This window comes from Vanacampus margaritifer, chromosome 2, assembly GCF_051991255.1.
Source record: "Vanacampus margaritifer isolate UIUO_Vmar chromosome 2, RoL_Vmar_1.0, whole genome shotgun sequence".
NCBI classification, from domain to species: domain Eukaryota; kingdom Metazoa; phylum Chordata; class Actinopteri; order Syngnathiformes; family Syngnathidae; genus Vanacampus; species Vanacampus margaritifer.
In genome coordinates, this window is record NC_135433.1 from 22022083 (window position 1) to 22036386 (window position 14304).

Genomic DNA, 14304 nt, shown 5'->3' on the forward strand with positions numbered 1-14304 from the left:
CTTCAAGCACTCTCAGTTGAAGTTTACTGTCAAACTAAATATAAAACAAAGAGAATAGTTATTTAATGTAGCTGCTAATTGTCATTGTTGAGGTTTTATATCAATTGCAAATGGACCCCAGGGAGAATAATCTCTGCACTGGTAGAGACTAATAGGGATCCTTAAGAAATAATGAAAAACTACACATTTTGTATTTAAAACAACAACAAACAAAAAAGGCTATTTAGCGTAATGCTAACTAACATCGGTGTTGCGCTGTTAAGACAACAAATACTTAAACACAACACACATGGAGACAGAAAATATAACAATACCCACAGGCATGTGGTTGCAAGAATAACTAACATTCCGTCAGCTTACTGAGTCAGTTGTGAAATTCTTCTTCATGTGTGTCACTATGTCTGTATTACGCTGCCACCAAAAGGCCAAGGCGCATACGCTAGAAGGAGCAGCACAATGTGCATTGAACTTAAAAAAAAAAAAAGTGGACAAAACTCTCCAATCTTTACATTCAGATGTACCGTATTTTTACGACTATAAGGCACACTTTAAAGTCTTAAATTTTCTCAAAAATCAACGGTGCGCCTAATAGTAAGGTGTACGGTGGCCTGAAGTGCAAAACACAGTGAACACGACTGCAAACCAAAAAATACAAACTAAATAAAAAACACAAAAAAAAACCACATAATTTTTTTTTTAAAATCACAAAAACATAAAGGTAATCGCAAACACAAAAACGTAATCGCAAACACAAATAAAAAAGCACAAACACACAAAAATGTAATCGCGGACGCAAATTAAAAAAACACAAAATTCGAAACCAAACAACAAAACATAATCGCAAACAAATGAAAAAAACACAAACACAAAATATGAAACAGAAAACTAAAAGTAATCGCAAACACAAACAAAAACAAACACAAAATATGAAACAGAAAACTAAAAGTAATCGCAAACAAAACAAAAACGAGCACAAACACAATTTTTTTTGTTGTGTTTTTTCATATATATTTTCATATTTTATTAGAGATTACTTTATGTTGTTTCGTTTCATGTTTTTTTTTTTTATGAGCACGGCAGAGTCAATTCCCAGGCAGGGAAGCGAACCTACGCCAACCTGTAACGTAGGCAAGGGACAGTACCACTCCGCCACCTCGAACCCTGGAAGAGTTAACTTGGTGGAGAGTTATCCAGCTCCTCCTCTCCCTCTGCCCCACCCCCCACGTGTTTGCTTTGTTGTATTCAAATTTATGCCATGGCGCTAAAACATGCATGTTCGGTGAGCATGTGTCCTCTGTTTTTCTTTTTAGCTTGTTTCAGAGCTTAACGAGCCACTTACAAGTTAATTGTTTGATTGACAGCTCACTCCTAAACAGAGCGGTCTGCTCGCGCAGGGAGGGAAGGAGATGGAACATACCAAATGCAAAGGGGTGTCCAGGCTACAGTACTACATACAGTAGTGTATTGTTAGCTTTTTTTCTTTCTTTTTTAAATGCTTTATTGAACAACGTGCACTTACAGCAACAGACATCGCAAAAGTCACTTTGAAGTAGTGCAAGTCTACAAAGTGTAGCTAAACAGATCACACCACATACTAAAGACACCAGATTGTTTTTTTCCCCTCACATCACCTTTCCTTCCTTATCTCTGTGACTCAAATGCGCACATCTCTGTGAAAAATAAAGTTCGGCAAATTAATGCAGAGCTTGCTATCCTTCCGGGAGGCTGGCGAACACAGCTTAAATGTGCAAAGTATGTGCATGCCACGTGCCGGTGAGAAGTTCTTCAAAGGTAAACAGCAGTCACCGGTTTTTGTAGTGATTCAAGAGTATGTATGTTATTTCCCTTTCGTTTTACATTTGATATTTTATAGCTTTATATACATTTTGGTCTTGTCTATTTGACAAAGACATTGCTGTTTGCGGTTATCTAGAATTTTCTTCAGTAGTTATTCTTTTAATGCCATTATATTTAGTTAGGTGCTGTCGAGACAATCTTTTTCCATCTGACCAGCATTTCGCTTCAATTTAATAAAACAAATCGCAAATGAATGAATAATATCTAAGTTGGATCGCAGTTTCACAGTTACGCCACTAGGAGGCGCGCCATGTTTCTAACTAGAAGAAGAATCTCGACTTGCCAACAGCCGTGTACTGTTTTTTAGTCTGTGGCTGTGAGCGGGAATCCAAAAGTGGCAGTGTTTCAGGTTGGTAAAGTGCATTAAAATCAAACAAACAGAATGTGTATCACTCTGTCATTTTTCACTCCTGTAGCTTAGCATACAAGGTCTTTAGAAGTGGTTTGTCTGAAGAAATTATTCCGAATCATCCAAAACGTTGAAGCTAAGTTGCTAATCATCTGTTAGCAATGAAAGCAAGGTGTGCTGTGTTGCTAATATATGCTAGTAAGCGAACCAACTGCACTGAAACGGGACATGAGTGCTTAAGTACATGAATAGAGCTTATTTAAGTTATTTTTAACATGCTATCATAATTGTTGAAGACAGAACATTGACTAATAATGGTAGAATATGTTACATGTTGTTATGTTTAGTATTTATAATAAATTAAGTGTAATAGTGTAGAAATGTATTAATAAAGTTGATCTGTAACTTGTTTTTCTTCTCACTGTAACTCACATCATCAGGAAACTAAACAGAGAGGTCATCTGTCATACAGCAGGTTTTTCAGTTGCTGAGGCAAGTAAGAACCTTTATACTAATTATTGAGCTAATGGTGAACATTGCATTAGTTTCACACTGTAATATAACAAATATGTAGATGTACTTTGTTGCTTTAATATATTTTCCGTTCATGTACAGGTTGTTGGTACTGTTTTGATGAGCCAAATGGCGTACGGATGGTCGCAGCGTCTTCAAATCAAGATGGCTAATTATGAATTCACTACTTATCCAAACTTGGAAGGCATAATGTACCTTGTCCTGACCTTGATGTCAACTCCATGAAAAGGAAACAGTCAGGTGAACAAACACCCACAAATTATTAGAAGAATCCAAAGAGAGCTGAGGTAAACTAACTTCCACCACATCCAAGTGTTTAAACTAGTGACAGGGATGTAACTTTGCACAGGCTTAATGGGGAGGAAGAAGATGCGCAGGTCTTACCCATAAAGACAAATGTGGCAAAGAGGAACATTTTAAGGTAACGTTGGTATGTTTTCAAAGTTCATAATATAACATAACATTAATAGAATGTCAATTGTGCTCAGGTTTCAAGCTGTGAATGTTTTTTTTTTCTTCCCCAAAATGTTCTGGCCACAAAATCCAATATGAGGAGGAGAGCAGAACAGGTAAATGATTCTGAACACTACCTAATTTTGATAAGGCTGTATTGCTGTCTTTTACAGTATGTTTGAAACTTACATACTGTGTTGTTGATATTGTTTAGGTGCACAACTCCCTTTTCCAAAACCACAAACACAGTTACAGCTCAACAACAGTGCACCCAGACCCATAGTTAATATAACTTGTGAGTAATAATAACGATTACCGAATAAACAATACTGAGCTCTCTCTAAAAATTAAAAATAATAATAACTGCTAACTATGATAATCAAAGAACACAGTAATCAAAATGCACCTCCCCCAAAAATGTTTATTAGGGTCTTCTGCTTGTTTCAGGCAATGACAGTTAAACTTTTTAGTGGAGCTTGGGGTCGAAGACGAGGAAAGGGAAATGTCCGTAGTTGGTAAGTTTTCCTCATGTCACTGTTATTTAAAGATCCAATCATCAGAAATATTCCAACATTGTTTTTGTTTTCTGATCAGCAGTGTTCAATTCGAAAGGTAAACGGAAAGGTTGCAAACATGCTGGGGAGCACCTGAAACACACACCACCGAGAAGAGGAAGATAACAGTAAGCCTGATTTTTTTTTTTTTTTTTCATGACATCACTGAGGAATGTACACACTACACTATGATTCACTTGGGCCATATGTTCAATAAAAATCAAAGCAATTGTAATGTTGCACTTTTACATGCCTTTAATAAAAGACACATTTTGGATTTCTGGAACTAATATAGTTATTTTGGCCAGTTAAAATATACAATATGATTCAATTGCTAATACAGTTAAAACTAAACAAGGCGACGAAAATCGCAAAACAGTGCATTTTCGGCATTCGGCCGAAATAAGATTTAAGCCGAAAAAAATATGTCCGAAAGAAGATGCAAGCAAAAAACAACAACAAAAAAACCCTGCTGCAAGCTAATGTCTGTTTGAATTAAGCACCAAACACGGGAGTGAGTGTCTGCCTTGCTGCTCGTTGGCGTGTGTAAGTACCGGCAGCTTCATTGTGCACACCGGAGAAGGAGAGGGTCGCTTGTAAACTATGTCTAAAAAGAGAGCACTGCAGAGTACTGCACTAAAGGTGAGCCACTCTTTCTCCTGCAGCGCCTTCCTTTTTTTCTTTGATGAGAACCCCTCGACCGCTTCCACTTTTTCACTTGCATTCTGGTGGCCATGTTAAATACTTTAGCTAATGTTAGCACTATTGCTATCAACAGTTTTAAACAAGTAAACACTTACCACTATCTCCAGTTGACTACAGTGTACAGGACACCATGTGTGACTTTGGAGTCTGTTCCCAAAGACGATTGGCTGGTGCCAAGAAATTTATTTATTTTTAAACGGTGAATATTTGAATGTGCCGATTTTAAGTGCGCCGCGTCCCGCTCCAAATAGGCTACAAATGCGTCATCCGCACGGCTCCGCACGGCACCACATGCATCCGTGCCTGCCGAAACGAAGTACTGTACATCGACTATAAAGTGCAATTGCACCGCCAGAAAATGCTCAGTTGCTCACCCCGCGTTTGGTGTTTAATAATACCATTCGCCAACATGTCTCTGATGTCTGTGGTGTGGACGCATTTAAATTTATATTGTGCTTTGTTAAAATGCCTGTGCTAAATAGGCCTAAACATTTTATAATAATAATATAAATTGAATTAATTATAATAAATGCAATGATAATAAAAAAATTGCCATAATTTTTATTCAGCGTTTCGGTTTTCGGCCAAGCATTTCTAATTTTCTGTTTTTCGGTTTTGGCCCATCCCTAATATATATACATGCCTTTATTTATTAAAAGACACATTTTGTATTTATGAAACTAATTATATATATATATATATATATATATATATATATATATATATATATATATATATATATATATATATATCATATTACAATGTGAATTTTGTGATAACAGGAATTAAAGAGCTCTTAATATGCTCCTAGTAACTGCTGTTACAAATCATGCAATTTTTTTATTTGTACTTTCTTTTATTTTTACAGCTTGCATCATGCGCTGTGGCATAATAGAAGGATGGACACCAGTTGAAAAAAGTAAGATTAAGAAAGCTTTCATTAACAAATGCCGCATTTGTTGTTCATGTAAAAAAAAAAACTTTAAAATAGACTTATTAATGTTAGGAGGCAGATACAGTATCTGTTTCACTTTGTAGTTAAAAGCATAATTAGCCACAAATGAAACTTTTATCCCTTCACCCTCATGTAGTTGTAGTGTTCGGAGAGGTTTTTGGATCTTCCACACAACTACCGTCAGCTCTCCTAGGTTTTCGGATGATACAGAAACCTCTCCTAACACTTCATATGCATGAGGGTGAGTGAATAAAGGTTACATTTTAATTTTTTGATGAACTGGTTATTGTTGTTGTTTGTATAATGATAATTTTAGTTACAGTAATTGTATATAAAATGTGACTTTTTCAAGTTATTTTTGTTCAGTGCTTTGTTGAATTCACTAAAGAATATTACGATAAGTTGGATCCAGAACACTTTATTCATCCCAAAAGGGAAATTCCTTTGTCTGTCATTATCTATAGAATTATAAAGCCAAATGACTATATGTCCTTACCTAAGTTGTTTTAGTTAAGTAAAACTAAAATTGAAAAAAGCATTTTCATTAACAATATAAAATGACAAAAATACTTGGGAAAAAAAACAACTTACTTAAACTATAATTCAAGGAAAAATGATTTTAAATATAAGCTTTGAGCAATAACATTTTGTTCTAAAATTTTGCTCAATAGTATTTCAGTATTGCTCATTTTCTCCTTTAAGATCTCCAAGGTATCTCCAGTAAGTCTCACATTTGACTCTCCTCTATAATTGCAATGTCTCCCTTATTTCTTTTAGTGAATTTTAGGAGAAACAAATGAGAACGACTGCGGTGAGATTCTCAAATTTGTCCCACGAGACATAGACGAACAAGCTTTGAGCAATAAAATTTTTCTCTGGGCAGCACCGTGCAAGTTATGGCACAATTTGGCAGTGGATTGTGAATGCTTGGGCGAACGCAAAAGCCGACATCATTTCTGAGGACACAACAACGAGACTGACTCTGACAATGAGACTGCGTGTTTGACGGAGAACTTGTTTGTTTCTGATACAGAAAATCACGAGGACTATGACTGATTTGTGGATTAGGATTGATCAAAAGCAACGTGAGTACATTGTTATATACTTCAAGTACAACTGAACTCACTGTTTACATTGTTATTTCAACCGAACTCAGTTTTGTTCCATTCGCTGCCTTTTTTTAAATATGCGCTAGCACTAGCATATGTTTTTTGTGCAAAATAGCTTGCTACCATATGTTTTGAGCTAGAGTATGATTAACCGTGCATGCGGCCAATAGTGCGGTGCGCCTTATGGGTGTGTTAAACACAGAAATAGCACCGGTAACTGTGACTGCACCTTATAATACGGTGCGCCTTATGGTCGTGAACATACGGTATACAGTATATGAGTATATTTTTTATGCAGATTACAAGATACCAAAAGTATCTGTCAATTTATTGGTCAGGCCCTATTAATATTCTATTCTTAAATTATTTTGTATTTATACAGTAAATTATTAAATACGTGCTTACCCAGACTTGTCCTTTTTTTTCCATGAATGATTGAACACAGACGCAATTGTGCAATAATATGATGGGGAGATGATACACTGAAAAGCCTGACAGCTTTACTATACCTCTACGGGTAATAGAGCACTCCTGCTGTTGATTTGTTGTATTTGGCACACAGGATCACACTACGGATTTGAACGTGGGCTCACTTTTATTAGGATGTTGTGCACTCTGTAAGGAGAAGAGGCTTCTCCAGCACACCCGGTCGAATCCCCCACCACCACCACCGACCCCCTCCTCTCCCTCTCTGGGTGGGTGGGCTGCAGTTTATGGGCTGCAGGTCATCACTGGACTGCAAGGGGACTCTTACTGGCTCAAGCCTGGAAGAGCAACATGGAATGTTACACTGATATGATCGTGTGTGTGTGTGGGGGGGGGGGGGGGACTTCCTGCGTGCAATGGAGCGGGATGGGTGTGGGGCACATAATGGGGGTGAGATGAACCTTGACCCTGACCACATGTCCTGGTCTCCTCGCGGCTCACCCACACTTCCTCCTTCGTGGCCTCTCTGCTGCTCTTCTGGACCTCTGAGGCATCTTCATCATCATCATCATCAACATCCTCCTCTTCTGTGGAACCTCTCAGTCATTTTCAATTGGTTCTGTTGCAACTAGTGAAAGTAGCAATAGTGGAGCGGTAGTATGTTGCTTTTTGGTTTCTACTAATTTCACTACTACTTATAATAATATTAGTAACAACAATATTGATTACAAATAAGCAAATATTTTCCATTTATTTGATTATTAATTTTTTAAAACGTCATATGTAATAATAATCATGTTTAATATTTTTTTTATTTATTTAATGATTTATATGATAAATCTTGTTTTTTTTGTGTATTTTATATTTGTATTTTATTTGTTCTATATTTTATATTGTAAAATGATATCTCATTCAAGAATAATTTGATGTGATTTATTGTTTATTTACCTGTTTTTTCATTTCAGATTTTGTGTGTGTTTTATTTGACATTTATTTGCATTTCATTCATTGGTTAATTATTGACAGTAATATAAAACGTGTAGACTATAACATAAGTAACAAAAAAAGATACACTCAGTTGTTTTGTTTCCCTTTGAAATTTGGTCAAAAATGTATTAATTTTGTTTTATACTGGACGTAACTGTCTCAAGTATTTCGGGTCAAATCTCTCGCTGCAAAACATATTGATTTTTTATATCTATTGTGGTTAAAAAAACATAGCATCAGTCAAAAACACAAACACCAAATTCATTCAAACTTTTCCACATGAAACCATGTGATTAATAATGCTGATCGTCTTGTTTCTCCTCATCAGCTCATGAGATGATCCAATTACATACACATGCTTCTTTCCTGGTATTGCCGCCATTCCGCTAACGTGGTTAAATACAGTTAAATTACATCATCGCACACAGGCTGCAATTAGCCGAGCATGCTTGTCAATAAAGATGGTACTATATGCCCGTTGGCAGACAAAAAAAATAATCGTCCCAAATTGCTGTAATTAAATGCTAGCGTCTGCGTTTTGTTATTGGATTTATTTGAAGCGATTAGCCTCCGGGGCAGTGACTGGTGGCAAATATACTGCTGCTGGGGCTTTGGGGGTGCATGGAAAACAAGTGTTTTGTTATGTCAAGACAAAAAAATTTAAATATTTATTTTAAGTAACATTTTAACTCGCCACAAAAGTATTACTCATCTTTAGTCACTTATGGTGATGAAACTTCCTATAGCCCAAAAGCTTACATGTGGTAGAATTACTCAGACCTTCTACTTAAGTAGAAGTACAGACACAAGACGGGGATATGTTTGGGTTGGGTGGGGGTGTTGGGGGTGGAGTACAACGACTGATTTTCTCCTTAATTTAAGGTTAAAAAAAAAAATAGGACTGACTGAAATACAAAAGAAAAAAATAATTACCGGTACTACTGTCAATTATCAATTTATGTAATTAATTATCAATCCTTTTATTGTCTTACTTGGACTCAATAGAAAACAAATTCTAAATTGGCTACAGAAAACAACTGAAAAGAAAAAAAACCATTTCACTTGCATGTGTTTTTATCTGGTATGTCTGTACATTACTCATAATCGTAAAAATGCTCCGAGACTCTGACACAGATACTGCTTCAGCAGTCTGACATTTACTTTCAAAGGAAAGCTCTGCCAAATAAATACTTAAGTATATGCGCAAAGAATTTACTTCAATGCAGTACCAAAGTATTTGTACTCAGTTACGTCCACGGTGGCAAAATCCGCCCAACATTGTTGCCCACTGAGGTAGCGGCTGCAGACAGACTTCAGGTGCAGTCTCCTCTAAGAGCGTTTATGAGGCTCTACGCTGGTGTAATCCAAGTAATGGTTTCTTGCACAGCTCCAGCCGTGTTCCAGGTAATTACTTGTGGGTGCCCCTGCCCTGTAAAATCACTTCCTGTCTAGGTAAAGCTCCTCCTCTTCCTAATATAATATCTTTAAAAAAAAAATGGTGATTCATATTACATTTTTGAAATCTGTATATGCAGCTGTAAAACATGTAGCCTGTTAAGCATCATTAGAGGCCGAGCCATTCCTCAGTGACACTTCGTTCGCCCATAAAGCTGTTAGTGGGGGATGTGCGGTCTTAATTAGGCTGTGGTGCCAATTGTAATTGTTAGCAGTGAAGCTTGTCATGAGGCTGGGAAGCCCGCTACTTACAAGGAGGCTGCATGGCGAGATGGCTGTTACTGACGCATACTAGTCCCCATTTACAATCATTTGGAAACTTTTTTTTTTTTAAATTATGCTTCAATATACAAATGGGAAATAAATATGCCCTTTTTTGATGGTAAGCGCACACACTATGATGTCATAATAACTAGATAAGCCAATATACATGTGGCTCAAATAAACTTTTTTTTTTCTATTTCCTATTAAATTCTTATCACTCGTTTTTGGGCTCAGTATTTGTGCTTGCAATTTTCTCTGTCATCTGTTTGTGTTTAATGTCTGTGAAGTAGCAAAAAATAACCATAAAATAACTAGAACTCACGTTGCCTCTTATGCGAAGGCGAGTGTGAAACTAACACACACACACAATACAGCTGACAAAGGACACCCAACACGCACTGGACACACATGTGTGCGTCTACACAGCTGCACATGCTTAAACACAGTGTACATCTGTCCATAATACATCCGTCAGTGCCTCCACATCTGTGCACTGCACACACACACACATAGATATCTCCACCGCGCTTGTTTGGCATTGTGCCAACCCTCAGCTGTGCACTACATGCGCTAACCTCACACAGTTATATTACACTCTTGCCTCGGGCCTATTTTGGGCTATTCCTGAAGGAAACGTGATACGGTTGCTTTGATATGATGGCTCTTGACGAGTTATTAACCGTGCTCGACAGAAGAATTAGACGATGACGATCATCTGTGCGTTAGGGCAGGGATTCTCAAACGTTTTTCCAAGGACCCCTTGATAATCTTATGGACAATTAAACATAACTACCATGTGCACATAAAATAAATGCGTAGTTTTGAGAGAAAAAAATTATATTCACCATCTGCATGTTCAACCTTTTGGGGGATTAAAATGTATACAGTAACCCAACACAACAGTGTATAGGGACTGTTGTAAACAGCAAAAATCTGAGAGTAGGTGACACCACCGTAAAAATGATAACACTACTATAATTGCCTGTAGATACCACAAGACAGGCCTAACCCTCTTTCCAAGTCTGCCTTTCAAAAGAACGGATGAATTTTATACAATTTTAGTCGACAACAGTGACTTGTGAAAATCCCTTTCAGTGACACTATCACCGGCAACCCTCACTCCTAAATCACCCCTGTCCCGAGGTCATTAGTCACAAGTGTGGAAGGGAGGGGACAGCACAGAATGGACCCTATTGTTATGGTGTCACCCGGCCGGGGAAGTATCACCACCACCAGTCGGACTGCGCTTGCCGCCAAGTCTGCTTTGACTGTGAATACTCGCAGGTGTTGGTTTGTCCGCAAGTGTTGGCGATTGTCTGCACTGCGGCCGTATCACCACGGCAACTGCTCTTTTTGCTAGTGTGTGATGTGGCACAGCCGGACACCGCCACATGGGCACCGGAAACTTGTCACCATCTTATGTGGAATTCACAAGTACTGATTTTTAACATTTTGGAATGTCAGAGACCGCACACAGAGACCAGGAGAAACATTTCTGTGTCTGTTCACTGCTCGTATAGTGTTATAGTGTTCTCGAAATGACCAACACAATATATATATATATATATATATATATATATATATATATATATATATATATAAACACAATGTCCTTTGTAGTCCCAAGAATCCTCCAAAGGGCATTCACATCTCCGGAAAATACAAAGAAGAGATGTACTACAAGCCGAACTAGACGTGCAATTTCTGGAGAAATTACGTGGGAATGCTGAAAGCTAATAGCTAATAGCCGAATGCTAATCTGAATGCTTATGAAGTAAATTGAAAGTTAAATTATCTGAAAATTTAAGTATTACCGTATTCTCCGCACTATAAGGCCCACCTAAAAGCCTTTATTTTCTCAAAAACTGACAGTGCGCCTTATAATCCGATGCACCTTATATGTGGATTAATATTGGTTAAGTACGGTTACCGTAGTCAGGGGGCGTCACCAAATTAACAGTGGTTAGAACGGTAGTCCCACACCTGAACAAGGCTGGAAGATATTGTAAATATGGATATTAACGTTTGAACAATGTTGAGTTATTGTTATATTGTTAATACGGAACCATAATGTGACTGCACGGTAACTTGTTTTGGGAGTGAACGGAGTTGTCAGAACGCTGGTTTGTATTCTATTACCAGTAATAAATATTGACTGACTCATATGTTTTGTTGAGATTCCCTTTAGCGCAGTGTATGCTTAACGCAACCCCAGCCACTATAGTAGCTTCTAGTCTATGTGCCTTATAACGCGGCGCACCTTATATACGGAAAAGTTTTTAAATAGGCTATTCATTGAAGATCCGCCTTATAATCCGATGTGCCTTATAGTGCGGAATATACGGTAATTGTAGTTGAAAGATAAATTAATAAAAAGAACTCTTGAACTGCAATCTGTCTAAGGTTGGATTTGAACCATCGCCTCCTGTTTAGCGGTCAAAAGCTCCGCTGAGCTAGCCACTGGGCAATTGCTTTTTTGGCCATTTGCCCATGAGAGAAGGTAAATGCTCAGATTCAGTATGATTGTCGATGTGTGTACCCCTGCTTTGGTTGACCTTGCTGCTGCTCCACGGAGAAACCCTAAGCAGGTGATTTCGTAATGGTGTAAAGTGATTCAGACAGAAGCAAAAACAGACGCACCTCTAAACGCACATGGCGGTATCAGCACAGCAGGCAATGACAGGCACGGCTCGTACGCTGGCTAAAGCCTCAAATGTGAGGTGCGGAAAGGTGTCTGGCAAAACGCCCGACCGCACTCACTCGCGTTCAATAGAACACTTTGTGCGTCCGCCTCACACCCGCTGTACCTGCTCATGCCGTGGAAAACCACTCAACGCTGTCACTCAGTCCATCCTTCAAATGAGACTTCTAGTGTAACAGGCATAATGGAAACACTGCAGCTTTTTGGCATGTTACGCAGGAGACACAGATAATTCCCACAGCGAGCCTTGGCATGTAAGTTGGTAAGGGATATTCTTCCTACTGTTGGTGCTGGCCCTTTAAATGATGATTGCAAAAGCAGACCAAGTCGAGAAAGTATGGAGAAATAATTCATTAAGGCGCTGTTGCGATTTTGTACATTGGTCTGATGTCTTCTGGCACTCCAACAAAAATGCACATTTTTTATCATTATGCTCATAGGATGAAGCAAAGACACCCAAGTCCAAATATTCAACCAGAACACTGCTTCACGCTACTTTTTTTTTTGTCCGCCAACTGACAATTCAATCTGATTATCTGACACAACACAATTGTATTAGATTTAAAGAGGAAATGTCTCTGCATTCCCTGAATGCGTGCCAGCGCACAGGACAGACTCCCAGTGGTTATATAGTGTCGACATGAACAGGTGATGAACCATATGCTCTCTGTGCATTCTGTGGACTGTCAACGTTGATCGCTCAACTTCATGCCAATGGGACTAATGATCCAGGATGTCTTTTGGGCATATTCTAGGATAGTCCAGTATACAGCCCCTGATTAAGGTCAGGCTTATAAGTATTTGAAGTGTAATGGTTAATAGGTTAGTCCAGTGTTCACCACTCACAAAATCTGGTATACCGTATTTTCACGACCATAAAATGCATCGTATTAAAAGGTGCAGTCTCAGTTATGTGTGCTATTTCTGTATTTAACACACACATATGGCGCACTGCACTGTTTGGCGTAGACACGGTTAAACATATGATAATAGCGTGCTTTCACGCTAAAATATACGCTAATGCATGCTAAAGGCAGTGGAGCAAAAATTTAGTTTGGTTGTAGTTTTTAACAATGTGCTCACGTTGCTTTGATCAATCCTCATCCACAAAACCCTGAAAGTCCTCATCTTCTGTATCTGAAATGAACAGCTGGGCTAGTTCTCCATCAAACACGCCAGGTTCCCCCTCGTCATTGTAGTATTAGAGTCAGTCTCGTTCCTGTGCGGCTCCTCAGAAATGATGGCAGATTTTGTGAAATCTTAATTAGTGCAAGCAGACACGAGTAGCCTAAGCTTGCACAATCAATTCACAAATTGTGGCGTAACTCGCTCAAGCAGTTCCATAAAGCGAAAGCAGTCAGCACCAAGATGTCCAACTGTATACAGGAAACAAAAGACTCACGTCATCTTTCAGTTGAGTCTTTCGGGTTCTCATGCCTGCCAGTCTTCAACCAGAGTCAGATTTCATGTGTATATAAGCAGAAAGGCTCCCACACAGACTCCAGCGCTTACCGAAGTTACACACCAACATTTAGAGATTTTGGAACTCGGTGCACACAAAAGGCGCACCTCACTATTAGGCGCACAGTCCATTTTTGAGAAAATTTAAGACTTTAAGTGCGCCTTATAGTCATGAAAATCCGGTAATATAGGCTAGTCCATTTTGGGACTAGTCCAGTATATACTCTATGGTTGAGGTTAAGTATGTTCTTTGCAAGTCCAGTGTCCAGTGACTGGTTATAATTGGGAATAGTCTGGCACATTTCTTGAGACAAGGATAGTGTATTGGTGACCGTACAGCAAATCTTTCAAATTTGCTGACCCATTCTAACCACCTGTTTGTTGAATCAGAAAACAATGGAAATTGATGCAACGACCGAATGAAAAGCAGACCAAAAAAGAGCCTTTTGGGGTTCATTTCACAGCAAAGTCAATCATGCACTTGATGGGTTTGA

At 38.4% G+C, this 14304-nt stretch overlaps 1 long non-coding RNA gene across 13 annotated transcripts; it reads left to right on the forward strand.

Moving 5' to 3' along the window:
- The first annotated feature begins 1366 nt into the window (after window positions 1-1366).
- On the forward strand, window positions 1367-8754 carry LOC144045080 (uncharacterized). Of its 13 annotated transcripts, none has more exons than XR_013291427.1 (11): window positions 1367-1791; window positions 2165-2206; window positions 2647-2698; window positions 2822-2980; window positions 3090-3161; window positions 3229-3309; window positions 3408-3488; window positions 3641-3708; window positions 3791-3875; window positions 5321-5371; window positions 6441-8754. It is a non-coding gene; the product is annotated as an uncharacterized LOC144045080 (long non-coding RNA). The 13 variants fall into 13 exon arrangements; XR_013291433.1 differs by lacking the exon at window positions 1367-1791 and adding an exon at window positions 4248-4389 and having other exon boundaries at window positions 1803-2206; window positions 2647-2702; window positions 3788-3875; XR_013291432.1 differs by lacking the exon at window positions 1367-1791 and adding an exon at window positions 4248-4389 and having other exon boundaries at window positions 1803-2206; window positions 2647-2702.
- The last annotated feature ends 5550 nt before the right edge of the window (window positions 8755-14304 follow it).